Source organism: Cavia porcellus, unplaced genomic scaffold (assembly GCF_034190915.1).
Source record: "Cavia porcellus strain 051 isolate PalLab524CR breed Dunkin Hartley unplaced genomic scaffold, mCavPor4.1 scaffold_20, whole genome shotgun sequence".
NCBI classification, from domain to species: Eukaryota; Metazoa; Chordata; class Mammalia; order Rodentia; family Caviidae; genus Cavia; species Cavia porcellus.
The window spans coordinates 11,997,324-12,015,182 of NW_026947503.1; the positions used below are offsets into that span (position 1 = coordinate 11,997,324).

The 17,859-nt window shown below is 34.6% G+C and overlaps 1 pseudogene; it reads right to left on the bottom strand.

Moving 5' to 3' along the window:
• Positions 1-13,730: 13,730 nt before the first annotated feature.
• Positions 13,731-15,098, bottom strand: LOC101789113 (ubiquitin carboxyl-terminal hydrolase 1-like; annotated as a pseudogene).
• Positions 15,099-17,859: the final 2,761 nt, after the last annotated feature.

A 17,859-nucleotide genomic window follows, 5' to 3' on the forward strand; every position in this document is an offset into this window, starting at 1 on the left:
TACCCAGTTACGGGAATTTCCCTGGCCACCTGACATAGCCTTATACTCACAGCCATACTACAAACAGTGTCTGCGGATTTAATTGCAGCAGCTCAAGGCCTCCTCATGTCATGATTTCAACTCAGTTCACTGCTTAGAAGATAATAGGCCTTCTTAATATATAAACAGAAAGACATGGTGCCTTTACCATATGTCATCTTGCTATTTGAAAAACTGTAAATAGATCATGTTGATTAGCAAGTAGCTTGAAAAATGCATCTATTCTCAGAACAGGGGAAAGGCAACACTGTAAACAATGGACATAATGTAAAGTTTATTGACAGAGAAAAATCCCTCCCAGAAAGGCACAGATTCTAAGACACAAGCACAACAGGCAGGATAAAAAGTCCTTATGCTTGACTACTTAAGTAAATGTATTTATTTATAAGGAGACAGCAACCATGTCTACCTTATTTATGTCCCAGAGAAATGTAACATCATTTACAGAAAACAAATGGAAGTAACCTTCCTAAAGACACTGGAATTGAAGACATTGTTATACAGAGGTGTTTGTGTAGGGACCCTTAAGAAAAGTAAAGGAAAGGCCACTTTTAAAGACTGCAGCAGCTTCACCACGTGGTTTTCAAAAATAACCTGTGCAGATTTAAGAAAAAACTAGAAGTGAGGCTGAGGGAGAGCTGAAGTGTTATTCAGCAATTTCAGGAGGGTGTGCCCAGGAAAAGAGAACATGTGACTTTGCCTTCAATACGCTGCCCCGAAATGCATGCACTTAGTGACACTGAAGTAAGTACTGTGTGAGACGTCTTGAAGGGCAGGGCCAGGCGACGGCAGTGAGAGAGCAGATGAAGCTGGGGGACAGTGTGATGGGATGAGCAGCAATGGAAGGAGACTAGATTCATTTGAGCAAGGGCTCATCACACACACACAGGGGTTCAAACCCATTTCACTGTGAGAAAAAAATATGAAGAAAATCATGAGAAACCAAATGTGTGGAGGGTAAAATGAAATGTTAAAGAATCCTTGATTCTACTAAGGTAAACAGTTCTATAATTTATACATGTATTAAGATATTACATTTTACCTTATAAATCTACAGTTACCACTCAATTTAAAATATTTTATAAAATTCATGTGCGCTGAAAGGAAAGAAACTAAGCTAAAAATAAGTTTGACTCATTGGAATCAGGTAAACCCTCCTGAAAAGTATAAGGAAAAGAAAATTAAGCATGACAGGAACACCTAACGGCTGTGGAGAAAAACACAGCATAAAATAATGTTCTCCAATGTTTGGAAAATTCAGAAAGTGAATCTTAAAGACGACATGCAGGGAAATCAGGTCTCACTAGGCCCTTTTTGTCACACGTTGTTTCAAAAGCATCAAATAGCAGCTTCTGATTCCAAATGGGAAAGTGATTTTATTCCAAGTGAAACAAGTTAAAGAGATGAAGGAGATCAATTGCTAGGAGGAAGAATTTTTTTTTAACCAATTTTACTGTATACTACAAGAGCAAATTGTGTCCCAGGAATGAGAAAGGGTTCTTAGTAAAATAGATGCTAACCTCAGTGTAATATATTGGGTCAGGAAAACGGTAAACAACGGTAAACAATTGCCAATTATGATTATAAAAGAAAGATACTTTAAATATACTCATTTACTAATGTTGTGCCATTTACTGGAACTTTTTATACTTCTAAGATGCTAGCAGCATTTCAATGCCAGCAAACAAAATAGGGTATAGACACCAAAGCGAAACTTTAGTTTAGAGTTAACAATTGCATAGAAACAAAAGCAATGCTTTCACAGCCTTATTGTTTCTGAACCAACACAAATTCTCTGAATAACATAAATGCTCTGATTGTCATTCTGGTGAGAGTAAGTTTGCGGAGATTTTCTAGGCAGACATATCCTTCATTTGGTTTCTGTGATGGACTTAGGCAAAACTGAGTACTACTGGGTTTGGGGAATATAAATTTTATTGGTGTGCCACTTACTTTTCATTAATAATTTGATTAGACTAAGAGACTCCTGGAGAGATGATTAACTCATGGGGGCTCTGTACTCATTAGTGGGATAACACACTGATGTTCATGTCTGAATGTGCTGTTAAGACAAGAGGTGTAATTGGAGAAGGTTGGTCACTGGACTTGTGCCTTTGAAGGTTATAGCTCATGCTGGCTCTTTTTCCTGTGCTTCCCTCCATCTACTTTGAGATAAACAGATTTCCTCTGCCATGGTCTTACACCATGTCTGTACCTTGGAGCCAGCAAGCCATGAACTGAACTCTCTGAAACTGTGAACCTAGTAAACCTGATCTCCTACAACCTGTGGGGTTAGGTATTCTGTTAGAGTGATGGGAAAATGGGCGAGTTTCTTGCTTCCTAAATTTTATGGCGATAGATACAGCAAATTGGCAATTTGATGTGTTTTATAAAGACTATAGAACTTTTCAGAGATTTGTGTTGTCTGTAATTGCTGAGGCTAGTAAGAGATCATTTAGATTAAATAAGAGATATAAAGTTTTCCTCCAGATTCTGAAATGAATACATTTCTACACAGGAAAAATGCCCCTGGTAGAGATAAAATGAAAGAATAAATTTATGAATATGATTACTTCACTTAATATAAAAATAGTCCAGTTTAAAGTTTTAAATTGTAAAACAAGATAGTAGATTCTCATTGCTTTCATTATGTTTGAATTTTAACTTGAAGAAAGTCTAAATATTTTATCTTTAGTTTATTTCTGGTATTTTTATAATTGTATAGGATTTAAAGTGGATTACAACGCAGTTGAAATTTTAATTGGTCTTTGTGCATTATATAGTTATAACTACTTAGTGGTGGTTTCTGAGCTCAGTACTTCCTTATAAAATAAGGTTTTGAGTCAGAATGAAATGAGCTGCCTAATGTGTTCATTCAGTAGGAACTAACGAGGGAAACTAAACTGCCCTTGAGGATCCAGAAAAGGATCCAAAGGACATGTTTTGGGCACAAAAGTCAGCAGCTGGGCTCACACCCAAACTCGAGGAAAGCAACATGGGTTGCTATAATAGGAATAGTGCTCAAGCTCAAAGACTACTTGGAATAAAAGTGTCATGGATAGATATTAACCTCAATCCATTAGGGTTGACAGTTTCTCTGCTTTTCTTTGTTCCTACGAGGTGAGATATCCACACAAATTTCCAGTCACAGGAAGGTGGGAAAAATTAGGCCACCGGTAAATTTCTGAATATAATGTAAAGATGTGTAAAGCTCAACTTTGTCCTCAGTTTCCTTTTGGGCATTAAGTGCCTACAGTGAAGGCATATTTTGTTTTTCTGTCAAATGGGTATAATTTTCACATTATGTAGACATCTTTCTGTATATCTTCCTTTCAGTATTAAATTAATGTTTTAAACAAAACTATTATAAATTAATCCTCAAACCATTGAGAATCTGCTGAAAAAATGTTATCTTTATTGTATCATCTTTTCCAAGAGATTCTGAGCAATAAGTACTGTGAGTCATGCTTTAAAGAAAAACAGGAGCACAGGGTTTACATTATGATGTGTGTGTCACACAGATGTAGGTAGATGGACTGTGACTAGACTCTAATTTCATTCTAGTCAGAATTCTTTACAGCTACATTACACCTCTTTGGTGAAAAGCTTAGCTTTCTGGTATTATAATATAATCATAACAACAGCAACTACAACCACAGCAACAAAATAAAACTCAAAGTGCTTAAAGAGGGCATTAAGAGCTGGTGTTGGCCTGACTGATACTTCCTTGCGTTTCATTCTCAAATCCAATTTACATCATCTTGGGGGCTAATCCCTGTCAGATTGCTTGAGGATTTGTGGAAATAAGTGAGTTTCATTTGCAAATTACTTGTAAAAAGCAGGTATTGAGGTTCTGTTTGTCCTCCTGCTGGATGAAGCAGTGTTTGGAGACTAGTATCAGAAGACACTAGAGAGACAATAAAGTCTGAGAGAAGACAGGTGCTTCAGAAGTAGGATAGGTAGTTACACAACCTCTAGTTTACAGTCCTTACTCCACAGGAGGACTTCTACCACTGACAACAGTTGGCACTTACAGTGTGCTTTAGACAAAACCTTAATAGATTCATGGAGAAATATAAATCCTCTGAGATAACCCAAGTGTGGAGCACAAATAAACCATAAACAGCAAAGTAAAGCTGCTGAAAGATGTATGCACTTTGAGAAAAATAACAAGAACTCCTAAGGAATTTATACTCACAACAACTCACAAAATAATTCCTAGAAGTAAGAAATTCCCAATTAAATAATTTATGGATTCAAGTATGGTCAGTGTTTTCTCCTATAATGTAAGGTTAAATGTAAGTGTTATTTATGCTATTTATAGCACCAAGTATGAGGACTGATATATACAAAAATAAGTATACAAGTTTAGATATTTCTATACATCTATGGAAATACATATGCACATGTACACAAATATGAACATACAAACCATAAGAATGAAATAAACCATACAAAAATGTGACATGGTTTTAGAATTTACTTTTTATTATACAATACAAAGTTAGTTTAAACACAAGTTTTCAAAACTTTGAGGGTTTTTTTTTTTTTTTTTTTTTTTTTTTACATCAGGCACTGCAACAAAAGGCAATGTAAACTGGAGACTTGAGGATAAGTAGTTAACTTCAGGAGGTGATCCCAGAGAGAAAGCCTTTGGGGAGAGAAAGACGAAGATGCCAGTGAAAAGTCTAGTTAACTTTGCTGGATCATCTCAGTTTGGACTCCCCAGGAAGCAGACCTTAGGACAAGTGGTCAGGATCGAGCAGTTCATTTCAAAGTGTCCTGATGAAAAATGTACACTGGAATGAATGAAAGAGAATTGTACAAGACAAAGAAGAGAAAAAGGTATGTATGATAAGGTAGATTTGTAACATAAGCAACTAAAGCTTAATTCCATGAAAAAACCTTAAGAGGTAACCTAGAATATGCATCAGAAACATCATAACAGAGGAGCACAGCAACTAGTTTAAATACCAACTTGAGTTAATTTTCAAGTCTTTATTCTTAGGGGAGTATAAATTTCAGCCATTTTGCTGCCTAAAGAAGGAGCTGCAATCAGTGATAGCTCACAGGCCAAACGACAGAACTCATGACAGTAGAGACAAGAATTCATGGAAACAGAGTCTAGAAGAGTTGGGTGGACAACACTATCATGAATGCTATTGGGGCAACCCTATTGAAGTCATATTATTCTTTACTAGTCAAAACTTTTATGAATATTGCACAGGATATTACAATGTTCTTTTGTCTACATAACTACCATAATCTACTGAAGTTATAACAAAATGTCCTAGACTATTCTGAAGGATAGGAGTTTAAAGATCAAGGTACAAGTGGATGATGTATCAGATGCAGCCTACTTTCTAGGCTACACAGCTGCTTTCTTACTGTACCTTCTTATGACATTTTCTTCATGCATGGTGTGTGTGTGTGTGTGTGTGTGTGTGTGTGTGTGTGTGAGAGAGAGAGAGAGAGAGAGAGAGAGAGAGAGAGAGAGAGAGAGAGACTACTTCTTACAAGCCTGCTTTCAGATAGAAATATTGTAACACTGGAGGTGAGAACTTCAACACATGGATTTTGTGGGAATAAAAATATTCAGTCCATACTAGCAACTGTCAACATTTGAATGGTGTAACTGGTTGAGTTGTGTGCCCTACAAAATGTGTTCAAATTTGACTGGCAATACCCCAGAATGTGATTTTATTTGGAAATAAGGTCATTGTAGTGTCACTTATAAGACCACTTTGTACTGGAATGGGGGCCTATAATGTAATATGACCATGACTTTTTAAGATAAATGGTGGGAGGTATTGTAACAGTGGAGACAGAGTTTGAAGTGGTGCAGCCACAAGCCAAGAACACCCAGTTTGTCGGGTATTCTTGCCAGGTGAAGTGTTGTTCCTCATAGGTTTCACTGGCTGTATGGCCCTGGAGACAATTGTGAACTGACAGCTTCTAGAATGGTGAGATAATAATTTTCTGTTGTTTTTAGTGACCTATTTTACAGCACAGTTTTATAGTATATTTAGCAAGCTAATTCAGATGGCATCTGTTCTACAAGCTTTTTTTCTAGCGACAATAAATTGGAGATGATTCCTTAGCCATGGATAAGGGATAGAAGGTGACTAAGAAAAAAATCATTGTTTTTAGCCATTGAATTTTTTTTAACCACACATAACGATCCTGACTGGTTTAGAAATTGGTAACTTGAAAGAATTCCTGCTATCTAAGAATATATCTGAAATCTATGACTTTTACTGCAGTGGGACAGTGGGCAGCAGGTAATAGCCAAATTGGCAGTGATCAAAGCAATGGTGGTTACATAGCAGGCAAATGTTAGAGGTTCCTCTAAATTTTATTGTTTTTCCCCCTATTTGGGGAGGAATGTCTCATAACAGTTTAGCTTATATCATTTAATTTTTCTCAGTGAGTCTGTTAATAACATTCATTATGCCCATAAGCCAGTTGGTAATTTGTCTAGGAAAAGTAAACTTTTGACTTTGTTAGGGTGTCCAACTGCAGGCTGCACATAGTGTTATTGTTTAGTGTGTCTGCCTCACATGAACCATTCCCAAAGCTTCAGTTCAGTTCATTCAACTACAATGAATGCTTTCTGAGCATCTATTATTATGTTCTGAGGACACAAACTAATAACAAATAGTCATAATTATCATCACTGTCTTGTGAAGTTTAAGAATCTGTTTGGAGACCTTGACAACAACACTATGAATAGACTGATTATTTCTGTTACTAGGAATTATGGCAAATGACAGGATGATTATGCTTAAGCCATAGTAATTGACTGGCTGAGCATCTTTCCTAGAGTGGTATTGAGGCCTGATGCCTAGTGCACTATATGTCACTTGGGATGAGTGTTGGTTTCAGTTAGTAAATGTCCCTGTTTTTAACAGTTAAGATGTACATGATACGTGATATCTCATCACTGGAGTGGTTTTAGTTTTTCAATTGCTCCATGCTGGAAGTCCCTAAGATATCTAGATGAAGTATGAGTTTGTAGGAATACATAGGAATGGTAGTATAAATTGAGGTAGGCTAATTCAGCATTATATGTTTACACAATTTCATAAATACTTCTTCAAAATTCACTATGTACATTTCCAGCTTCCAACTCAGTGTTTGATCTTGGACAAGTTATTTAACTTACTAGTGCCTGCTCTGTAAAAATAAGTACAAAACATATGCTTATTTTTTAGGGCTACTACAAAGATTGAATGAGACATGTAAGCTATTCAGTATAGTGTCTAATGTAAAATAAATATGCAGTAAATTTAAGTTCTATGAATGATAATAGCAAATGTAGTAGTAATTTCATCTTTATTCTGCTGATGACATTTTATAAATAAGAGGAGTTGATTTTATAGTACGAACTTCAGAGGTAGTCATTAAATGTCAAATTTTGAACAGTATTTGATTATTTTATGAAACACAACTTGGTTATTTCATAAAGTACAACTTGATAGATTTTTTTGATCATTAACACTCTTGTTCTGTGCATAAAATTTATTAATTAGTAATTTATATTCACTGCTATATAAATATCTATGTTAAATCACAGTTTCTAGAAGTACATTAAAATGCTTTTTTGCATATGCCCATATTTTTCTTTTAATGCATATGTCATTTATCAGAGATCACTGTAAAGTGGCCCTGAGCAGGACTTAAATTTTACTAATTGGCTTTCAGTGTTTAGCTGTGAGTCTGTCCTAGGCTTCGGCCCCTTGCCTGGTGATGGGAGCTGATTCATAGTAAGTGAACCTCTATGACTCACTTGTCCTGGCTGAGGTCCTCGGTGACCTGTGAGGCCAGAGATACCTCAAAGGGCAAGATAAGGCCCCAGCTGCAGACACCGTGGCTCCAACACTAATTAAGTAAATAGAGACTGCAGCTGAAAAAATTTCACTCCTGCAGTCACACTCCTACCATAAATGTCAACTTGGAGATAGGACAGTTCTGCTAAACTGGCATGATTTACTACTTGGAGAAGTCTTTGAAATGACTCCCAAGGTCCTGCTCATTTCCCACACTTTCCTCAGTTTCCCTGCCTTTTGTCTTTGGTACTAACAAAAGTGGGCTGATCCAGAGAAGTCTATGTCTTAGCCCTCGGAGTCTTGACATCAACTAAAGGTTTTGACACCCCTGGAGCCCTAAAATCATACAATTTGTCTCAATTTATTTAAACCTCCACCATACACTCATTTGAGAGATTGGGGATCTAGGTCAGGAACTGATAGTCATTTGCATTTTAAACACATAAGGCAAATGCATAAACACTACTTTGATGTTTTTAGTAAAATATCTTCATACACAAAACACTAATACAAAGGTGAATTTTGTCAAATGTTCAAAGAATATACATGACAAAATAAAAGGTGTCTTAAACAGTTTCCCCTTACAAGTTTCTTTTTGTCTTTTATCCCTCAGAAAAAGATGAGTTATAAGGCAGTGTGGGCAGTAGAAATCAAAAAAGAAGTATAGTTTGACAGAAAAAGCAAGAGCATTGACTACCTTAAACACAAAATTTGCCTGGAAATTGCTTAAGATCATAACCAATACTGACACAGTAATTTAAAAACCTATGATTTACAAATACTGTCTTTTAACAATCTACTTTACATGAAAACTTATAGTAGAAACCAATGCACTGACAAAGTTAAAATATTTAAATGCTATTATGATGATTTCTCAGGCAAAAAAAATTATTGTAGAATATTGCTAACAGCTTTTATATACAACTATAATACTAGAAATCTTTTACTAGAGTTTTCTCCTTTCTGTTCTGTGGTGTACACACATACACACACACACACATACGTGCAAACACACACACATACGTGCAAACACACACACAACTTGCACTGGTCTGCATTTGTAAAAATGGCACCAATATTCACTGTTTCCTGTTTCACAAACTTTATAAAGAAGATAATAAAAAATATAGTATGTTTACTATGCTAACACACAGATACCAGTAAGATGCCTAAAGTTATTCTGTAATACATTATGTATTTTATATTTGCCCAAGTTTTTCTTTCTCTTACATTGTGTTACAATGCATAAATGTCCAACTTACATATTTCTAACATCTTGATGGATATGAGTTGTCACATAATACAAAAGCCTCAAAGCACCAGTAATATTAATTACAGAATAAAATACTGAAAATTAATAAAAAAACTTCTACATTGACTAATAAAGAATTCTATGTTACAATAGGGAATAGTAAGAAGCTAATATGAAATAGAAATTAAATAAAAATACAATAATAGTAAAATTCACTATACTTAAACATATAAGCACAAAAAATGTTTTCTGAAAAAAATCAATTTTATTAGGTGTTTTCCAGAAGGAAATAAAAGAGAAAGCATAAACAAATCTGAGGAATAAAAAAGACAAAACTACAGATAAAAATGAGTCCAAATTAATTCTATTAGATCACTTTGAAAATATTCATAGAAACTAAATTGAAATGATAGAGGAAAATGTGATTAATCAGGAAAAGAAAAGACTACCAAATAAAAAGAGAAGGTAAAGAAAAAGTTGAACCAATAAAAATTAGAAAAGATAAGGTAAGTTCTAGTACCTGAAAGGGCAAAGGGTCAGTTTAATAGGCTAAATTCTTACACATCTTCAGACATTTTCAGAAATAACATAGCTTATTTAAATACTCACAAAGCACATACAAACTTCTCCCATATCATACTTTGTAACTACTACTAGTTGCTATAATCATATGACCAAGGAGAAAAATTAAAAAAACAAACACAAAAAGTTCACACATAAGCAGTGTGAGGTTAAGGAGAGCCTTTTCTCACGTTTACCATTCATGTTTTGCCAACAGTGACCCATCATGGACTCACCTCATTAAGAGCGTAACTCCTATAAATGGGGAAGAAAATTACTGCATGATAAAAAGCTCAACACAAGTTGGAGTTCTTTATTTCATACTCTATGTTTCTAGAAAGAAGGCTTAAGGGAAAGTAAATGAATTTAATTTTTTTACCTATTTATAATTTCAGTGGACCCTAATGTTGCCAGATGCCAGCTATATTCCTTTTCAGTGATCTTAACAATCGTATTTTCAAAGACATTTCATTAGCACCTGATTCTTCATGTATGTATCACCCAGATACATACATTAAGGAAGAAGCAAAGAAAGCAGTGTCCCCAGGTTTCCTCTTTTCTCATCTGAGCTGTGGGGTCCTCCTAGAAAAAAGCAGAAATTAGCTAACCTGAACGGATTTCCTTATGAATTCACTGAGAACATGAGCCTGCTTGGAAGCAGAAGAGACCCTAATAATGTAATGGTTCTATAAAATACCACTAGTTTCGGGCTTGTTTGTGGCAAACAAAGCTATCAAGTATAGATTTAAGAGTCCTGAGTTCCTGGAAAATGTTCCACAAACTATCCATATATCTGTGTATAACAAACATACTGATATTCTGAACTTGCTTGCTGAAAGAAATAACATCCTTTCAAAGGTCTCATCAGAAGACTCACCTTATTTTAGAAGCAAGGTTATTTTCTCGGTGGCAAAAAGGTATGAGGGAAGGCAACACTGAGGTCCCAAATCCTTCACTCTTTTACCCATTGCATCCTTTAATTTATTAGAAATGTTTGAGGTTGGATAAGGTATCTGATTAAATAATCTGATCTTAAGGTTTTTACTTCTAATCACTCTGTTTTTATTAGTATGTGTTGGCAGTACATGGTGCTTACATTCCTTGTGTGAAGTTGGTACACACACATAATACATCTTAATTCCTTCGTTCATCCCTATTCTTTCTTCATTCCTGTACTCTGAAAGATAGTCTCCCAACATAGATCATTTTCTGCTCTAATGATATATTTTTGTTTTCGAGCTGATCAATCATTTACTATAGCACAGGAAAGTATTGTCATGAACCATGTTGAAAAATTCTAAAAAAAAATTCAGTTTATTTTTATACCATCCTAGAGATTTTATCTTTTACAAAATTCATGATAAAAGAAATTTTTGCTCCCAGTGAAAATATTTGACTAGCAATGACATTTAAATATAAAGAAAATAAAGATCTAAATGTTGACACAAACAATAAATCTGCTGGAAAATAGAATAGGTGCAACAGTTGAAGACAGTGGTGTAGGCAAAGACCTTGGGAACAAATCCTGATTGCACAGGAACTATTGCAAAGAATCAACAGCTGGGATCTTACCTTATTAAAAAGCTTTCGCACAGCAAGAGAAACCACCAACAGAGTAAAGATATAGCGCATAGAGTGGGGAAAATATTGCCAACTCTTTCTCAGTCAAAAGACTACTGTCTGGAATACATAAAGAACTCAAAACAATCAGAGCTGCCAGAATTAAAATCCCAATCCAAAAAATGCACATCTGAAATAAATACACTTTTCAGATGAAAATGTAGAAATAGGAAATAAATATATGAAAAATGTTCAATGTCACTGATGGTTTGAGAGATGCAAATTAAAATAATGCTGTGATTCCATCTCACTGCAGAAAGAATGGCTTTTATCAACTGCTTTTAAGATGACAACAGGTAATGTATTAACTATTTTCATGATTAGTTTTCTATTGTTTCATATGAAGTTTTGCTTTACCTTCTTTCCATAAAATAAAGACAAAATAAAACAAACACAACAAACACACAAACCAGTTCTATCCATCTATCTATCTGTCTGTCTGTCTGTCTGTCTGTCTGTCTGTCTGTCTGTGTATCTAAAACAAAACAAATGCTGCTGGTGGTGCTATGGGAAAAGGGAACTCCTTTCCACTGTTGGGAGTGCAGATTGGAGCAATCACTGTGGAAATTAGTGTGAAGATCCTTCAAACAACTAGAACTATGGGTTCCATTTGACCCAGCTATTTCTCTTCTTGGTATTATTTTGAAAGTATTAAAAGTATCATATCACAGTGGTGTAAGCACCCTCATCTTTTCAGAAGCATGGTTTGTAATAGCTAAATCTTTGAAACAACTGTTCATCAACCTAGGCGTGAATAAAGTTTTTTTTTTTTTTTTATATACAACATAGTGCTGCTTTTCCATGGAGAAGAATAAGCTTGAAACATTTAGAGCTAAATAGATTCAACTTGAGGCTATGATCTTAAATGCAATAAATCAGATACACATGTATAACTACTGCATTGTTTCTGTGATGTGAGAAGCCAAAAGTGTAAATGAAATCATAGTGTATTATAGATATTGTAAAATGGGAAGAAAATGTTCAAATTGGAAAGGGAACTAGGGAGAGGTAGGAGAGAAAGGAAGGAAAGCAAAATGAAAACAGAAAGAAAAAATGTAAACAAAGTTTTTAAATAAGGCGCGTAAGAGAGCTTGAGGGATGGTAGAAGAATGGGGGAAAAGAATTAAGTTATATCATGTACAGGTACAAATTTCCTATAACTAATGTGAGCATTATGTATAACTAAAATGTATCAATAAACACAATCTGTACAAAATAAAACAAATATCATGAAAACAATTAATACACATTTAAAAGATATTAGTTTTTACAAAATTCTCTTTGCAACATTCATAAAACAAAATATTAACAGTGATGTAGTACTTTATAACTTTCTAACAATTTCTGCATAAATATACCCACGATAACAAGAAATGCCAAGTGAAGATTTTGCAAACCAATGACAAAACGTTTGTTATGATTATCATCAGTTGATTTAAATGTGATTTAAAATCTCATATCTATTGACATTTATCTACTCTTAGACTATGTTTCTAAATTAAATACATTTCTTTACACAAATAAAAATGTTGTTTATATTTAAATATTTTCACATTAAATGCTATTTTGTCCAATGTGTATGGATAAATTAGAATGAGATCCCTTTAGTCTTATTAGTAATTGAAGTAAATTTAAAGTAGTTCTAAAAAGTACAAGGGAAAATACTATAATAGAAAATTTTCCTTGTTTCAGTTACCTTTATGAACTCTTATTCCTAGAGTATTTTCCATATCCTTTGTTTCATTAATTCAAAAAAATAGAACATTGTGAATGATGAATTAATTTATTCATAAGAATGCAGAAAATTAAATAAAGCTTTTTTCATGGCTGAGTCTATCAACATTTTCTTAATCTGTCTCTAAAAGCATTCACATATGTCTAAAATTAGGGTGAGTGTATAGAATGTCTTACCTGTAGTTTTAATTCAATTCAATAAAATGCAAATTTAAGAAATTGAGAGCAACAGGAAGCTATTGTGTGTAATAAGTCTTGTGAAAAAGCAGTGGATGAGAATCAAGCATCCAGAGAAGAGAACCAAGTGGTGGCCATGCATCTCAGGAAGAGAACCAAGAAGAAGTCAACCCCTTCCTATGAGCCAGCGGTAGTTGTGGGCTGGGCCAACCTCTTCCTCTGAGTCAGCTGGCCTGTGGGGTGGGAAAAAAGAGCTGAACTTCCCCCACACTTCCCCTCCATAAACAACTGGCTGATTCAAAGAAATACACACTGAGATGATAGACACTGAAGTAAGAAAAACAAACAACAAAAAACAAATTACCTCTATTGTTTGATTGATTTTGCAGGGATAGCCATTGTTGATTTCCTGTTATCTTGTTTTGAAGTCCTGCACCACTTTCATTGTTTTGTTTTGTTTGATTTTATTATGTCTGATGATATGGGCAGCTTTGTCAGTCTTGTTAATAATGTGAGTCTCAAGAATTTCTACTTTCAGCAAAGGTGATCCTGGCTGCCTTATCAGGATCAGATGCTTTGTTGTAGAGCTGTAAAGCAGGTTTCCTCTTTTGTCCTTAGCCAGTCCAATGGCTTCTATGCTTTTTAGTTTAAAATGTTACTCCGCTGTGTATTTTTACCAACTTTCATTGACACTTCTTTGTCATCGTAATTTTCACCTGCATCCCTTACTTTCTCCTTGTTTAGTGGTTGCCTTGCCTACTTCACACACCTGATGAGCCACTAAATTCTCCTTGTCTAGTTCTAGCCCACTGATGGTGATGACTTTAACAGAACCAGTGTAATACCCACTACTAATTGCAATGCCATTATGCATTACAACCACAAAAAATTCATAGCCGTCTTTAGCTGGCCTTGTGCTCCATTCTTCTAGTGACAATTTAAGAGGTGTCAGTAAAGGAATGTTGATTTTGAGAAGTCCAGTGACAAAATAATCAAACTCCAAGCCAGTAGCCACAAAGCACGTGGAATGAATAATTACAGCTTCAGACAGCTTGTTGAGCTGGAGACTTCCTTCAGGTCAATGTGATGATGACGATTTTCACAGAAGTGTTTATTTTCTACAATCCTCTCACTGAAGCAAATTGTAAGACTGCCCATCTTAAGATCTTCATTTTTTGGGGGGAAGGATCTGCTTTGGAAAGTTTATCTTCTTGTATTGCACAGTGGTATCCCAAAGATCTTCATTTCTTTCCATTAAACTTTAACATTTCAAGCAGCAAGTACTTAATACCATCTGAGCTTGAAATTTATTTTCCACTGGTTCAGATCAATTTGTGTTGCACCTTGGCATATGAATGTAACTTCATTAATATCTTCACGTTTAGTATTTCCTGGAGATTCAAGTCCACAGTCAACAGTCATATTTTCATTTTCATACTTCACAAAGTCCTATTTAAGAACATTCTCATTTCTTTTTGCTTGTCCTTTGAATCCTTGATTTGTTGTTAGTTCTCCCAGACTACGTTATGTAGGAAGAATTTTGGGTTGCTTACTTGTGTACTATAATCAATGTATTTTATTTTTGATATCCTTTATGAGGGTTTTGTGCTCTCATTTTCATTTTCATTCTTTTTTTTTTTTGGCACCAGGAATCGAACTCATGACCTAGTGCTTTCCAGGCAGGTGCTTATGCCACTGAGCTAAGTCCTCAGGAGTGCTCTCATTTTCAGAAACAAACTAGGGGATTACTTTAGTGGAAGTGTCCAATGCACTACAAATATCTTTATTTTTGATCCAGTCTGTCTCTGGTTCTCATTTCCTTTCCCATTCATTTTTGGTGATTTTCCTTTACAGTCTTCAGAACTGTTCATATTCTTACTCGCCATGCTATTAATTCTACTCATTACCTGTTTCTGGTGAGTTTTTTTCTACCTTTGTAGGTAATTCCAGCAAAGTTTTACTTCTCCATTTTAAAGAGTTAATACGTTTCTTGACTGTTTCTCACAATATATTATAATACCTTCTGTGTATCATTCTGCACCAGAAACATTTAAAATTCTTACTACTAAAAGGCATAAACAAAGTGAAAAAATCAATATAATATTTCATGGTATGTGTGCATTTAATAAGGGACTTGTACCTAGAATACATAAAGAATTTTTAAATTCACAATTAATTGAGGACCCAACTTAATAGAAGTGAAGATTGCTCCTTAATATCTCTTTAAAGGGTACTATAAACCAAACCAACAATAAAATACCATTTCATTTACACCAGTATGTCTAAAATAAGAAAGGCAATAGTAAGTGTTGATGACGATGTGTGTAAGCTGAATCCTTCATACACTGTTGTTAGGTTTATAAAAATGGTAGAATCACTTTTGAAAAGAGTTTGGCAGTTCTGTAAGTGTTAAATATGTAATTACCATAAGATCCAGGCATTGCTTCTCTGGGTAACTTAGATAATTCAATACATACGTTTATACACAAAATAAAAACTATCAATAAAATTCATTGAAGGATTTTTCATAATACTCAAAAAAAAAGCAACGTAAATGTGTTGCTAATGAAACAGTAGACATTCTCTAGAGAGTATATTCACTCAATGGATACAGTTGTGCATAAGGAGGAATGAAGCACTGATGTAAGCTACAACAGGGACACACTTCGGAAATATTCTGCTAAATAAAATAAACCATTCACAAAAGTCACATGCATTGTTCCATTTATATGAAATATTTTGCATGAATAAAGTTTAAAATATGGATTACTGCTTGTTTGTGGTTTTGGGAGAAGACAAAGGGAACAGTGGCTCATAATCAGTACAGTGTTTCTATTCACGAGTGACAAGAATATCCTAAAATAAGCGATAATGGTTAAGTACATCTGTACACAATAAAAATAATTGTGTTCTAGATGACATAAGTATTCTAGAGACATAAGGAAACCAATTTCATTTCACGTGCATTATATAAAATAAATATTAGTTTATATGAAGTTATTTATTATTTTGAAGAGAATAAAACCAAATGAGGAAAAACAAAATGGGATCAGTCAAAACAAAAAGATGGACACAGTACATGACTTAAACCCAAAATGCAAGGTGATCTACAATGGTTACCATAGTGTCTCTTGTTATTTTCAATAGAATTGCCCTTATCTTCAGGGACACTAAAATTGAGCATAGCAGTACAGAACAAAATCAATAAAAATGAACCATTGAAAACATTACAGAACTCCAAAAGAAGGTAATGGTCAAATCAGAATGGGTATCATAGTGAATCCTATTGTCTTCTGAGTAGTTGCCTATACTTTCATACTTGATACTATCAAACATAACAGATTTGAATAAAATCAGCAAAGACAGCACATCAATCAAACAAAACAGATTCAAATAAAATCTGTCAAAACAAGACAGTGAAAGCAGTCCAGGGCTTCAGATTAAGTTAATAGGAAATAAAAAATGGTTACCATATTATATCTTGCTATCTTTGAGATAGCTCTCTCATCAGAACTAGTATAAGTAGATAAACTGGAACAGAATATAACCAAACTAAACAGAGTGATGAAAACAATATGGGTTTCAAATCATGGTACAAGACTAACAATGTCCTCTGACTTCCTTTTTAAACAATTCCTCCCCTTTCAATTTCACAGGGTGCATTGTACATTTTGTATCCCACTAACTCCTTTAGTTTTTAGACTAGGGAAGCAATCCACAATTTACTTAAGTGGTTCTGACTCTTTTTTACCCCTAAGCTTGGTCTCAAGTTTTATCCATTTTCCTACAAGAGCCTCAAGGCTTTCCTTCCTTATAGCTCAGTAGTTCTCCACTGTATAAAAGTGTTATTTCTTTCCAACCAATCTACAGCTGATGGGCAAGGTACCCAAACTTTATTCTGGTTCCCTGTCACATACAGTATTATTTTCTCATCTCAGGCCATAAACTCTCCTTCAGATTAATTATATTTCTTATATAGAGCATCTTGATGGACCCTATCTCTTGAGCCAGCCCGTCTATATTTCTTTTTTATTAGTGTACTGAGGCCATCCATGTTAGCGATTATGTCCAACCTTTTCTGCCTCATCTCTGCGATGCTTTTTCTGCCATTAGTTGTCTACTTTTCCTCTTTGTTACATTGTCTGTCCCATTTAGTGAGCCCCCTCTGTCACTGTTATTGAAACGATGGTATTTTTCTCTAGAATGTCCTTTAGTATTTTTTGTAGGGTTGGGTTGGTGATCACGAACTTCCCCAGTTCCTCTTTGTCATGGAAGCATCTTCTTTCTCCATGAATTTTGAGAGATAGTTTTGCAGGGTACATCAATCTGGGTTGGAGGTTATTTTCTTTTAGGGCTTAGAATACTTCATTCCAAGCTTTTCTTGATTTGATGGCTTGTGTTAAGAAGTCTGCTGTGATTCTGATGGGTTTTTCTTTATAGGTGATCTCTTTCTTTTCTCTGACAGGTTTTAATATTCTCTTCTTGTGTTGAATTTCTGGGATCTTGATTATTATATATCTAGGTGTAGATATGTTTTGGTTATACCTGGCTGGAGTTCTATATGCTTCATATATCTGATTATTTCCTTTTCCTATGCTTGATAACTTTTCTTTAAATTTTTCTGTAAATAGCCTTTGTATTTCATTT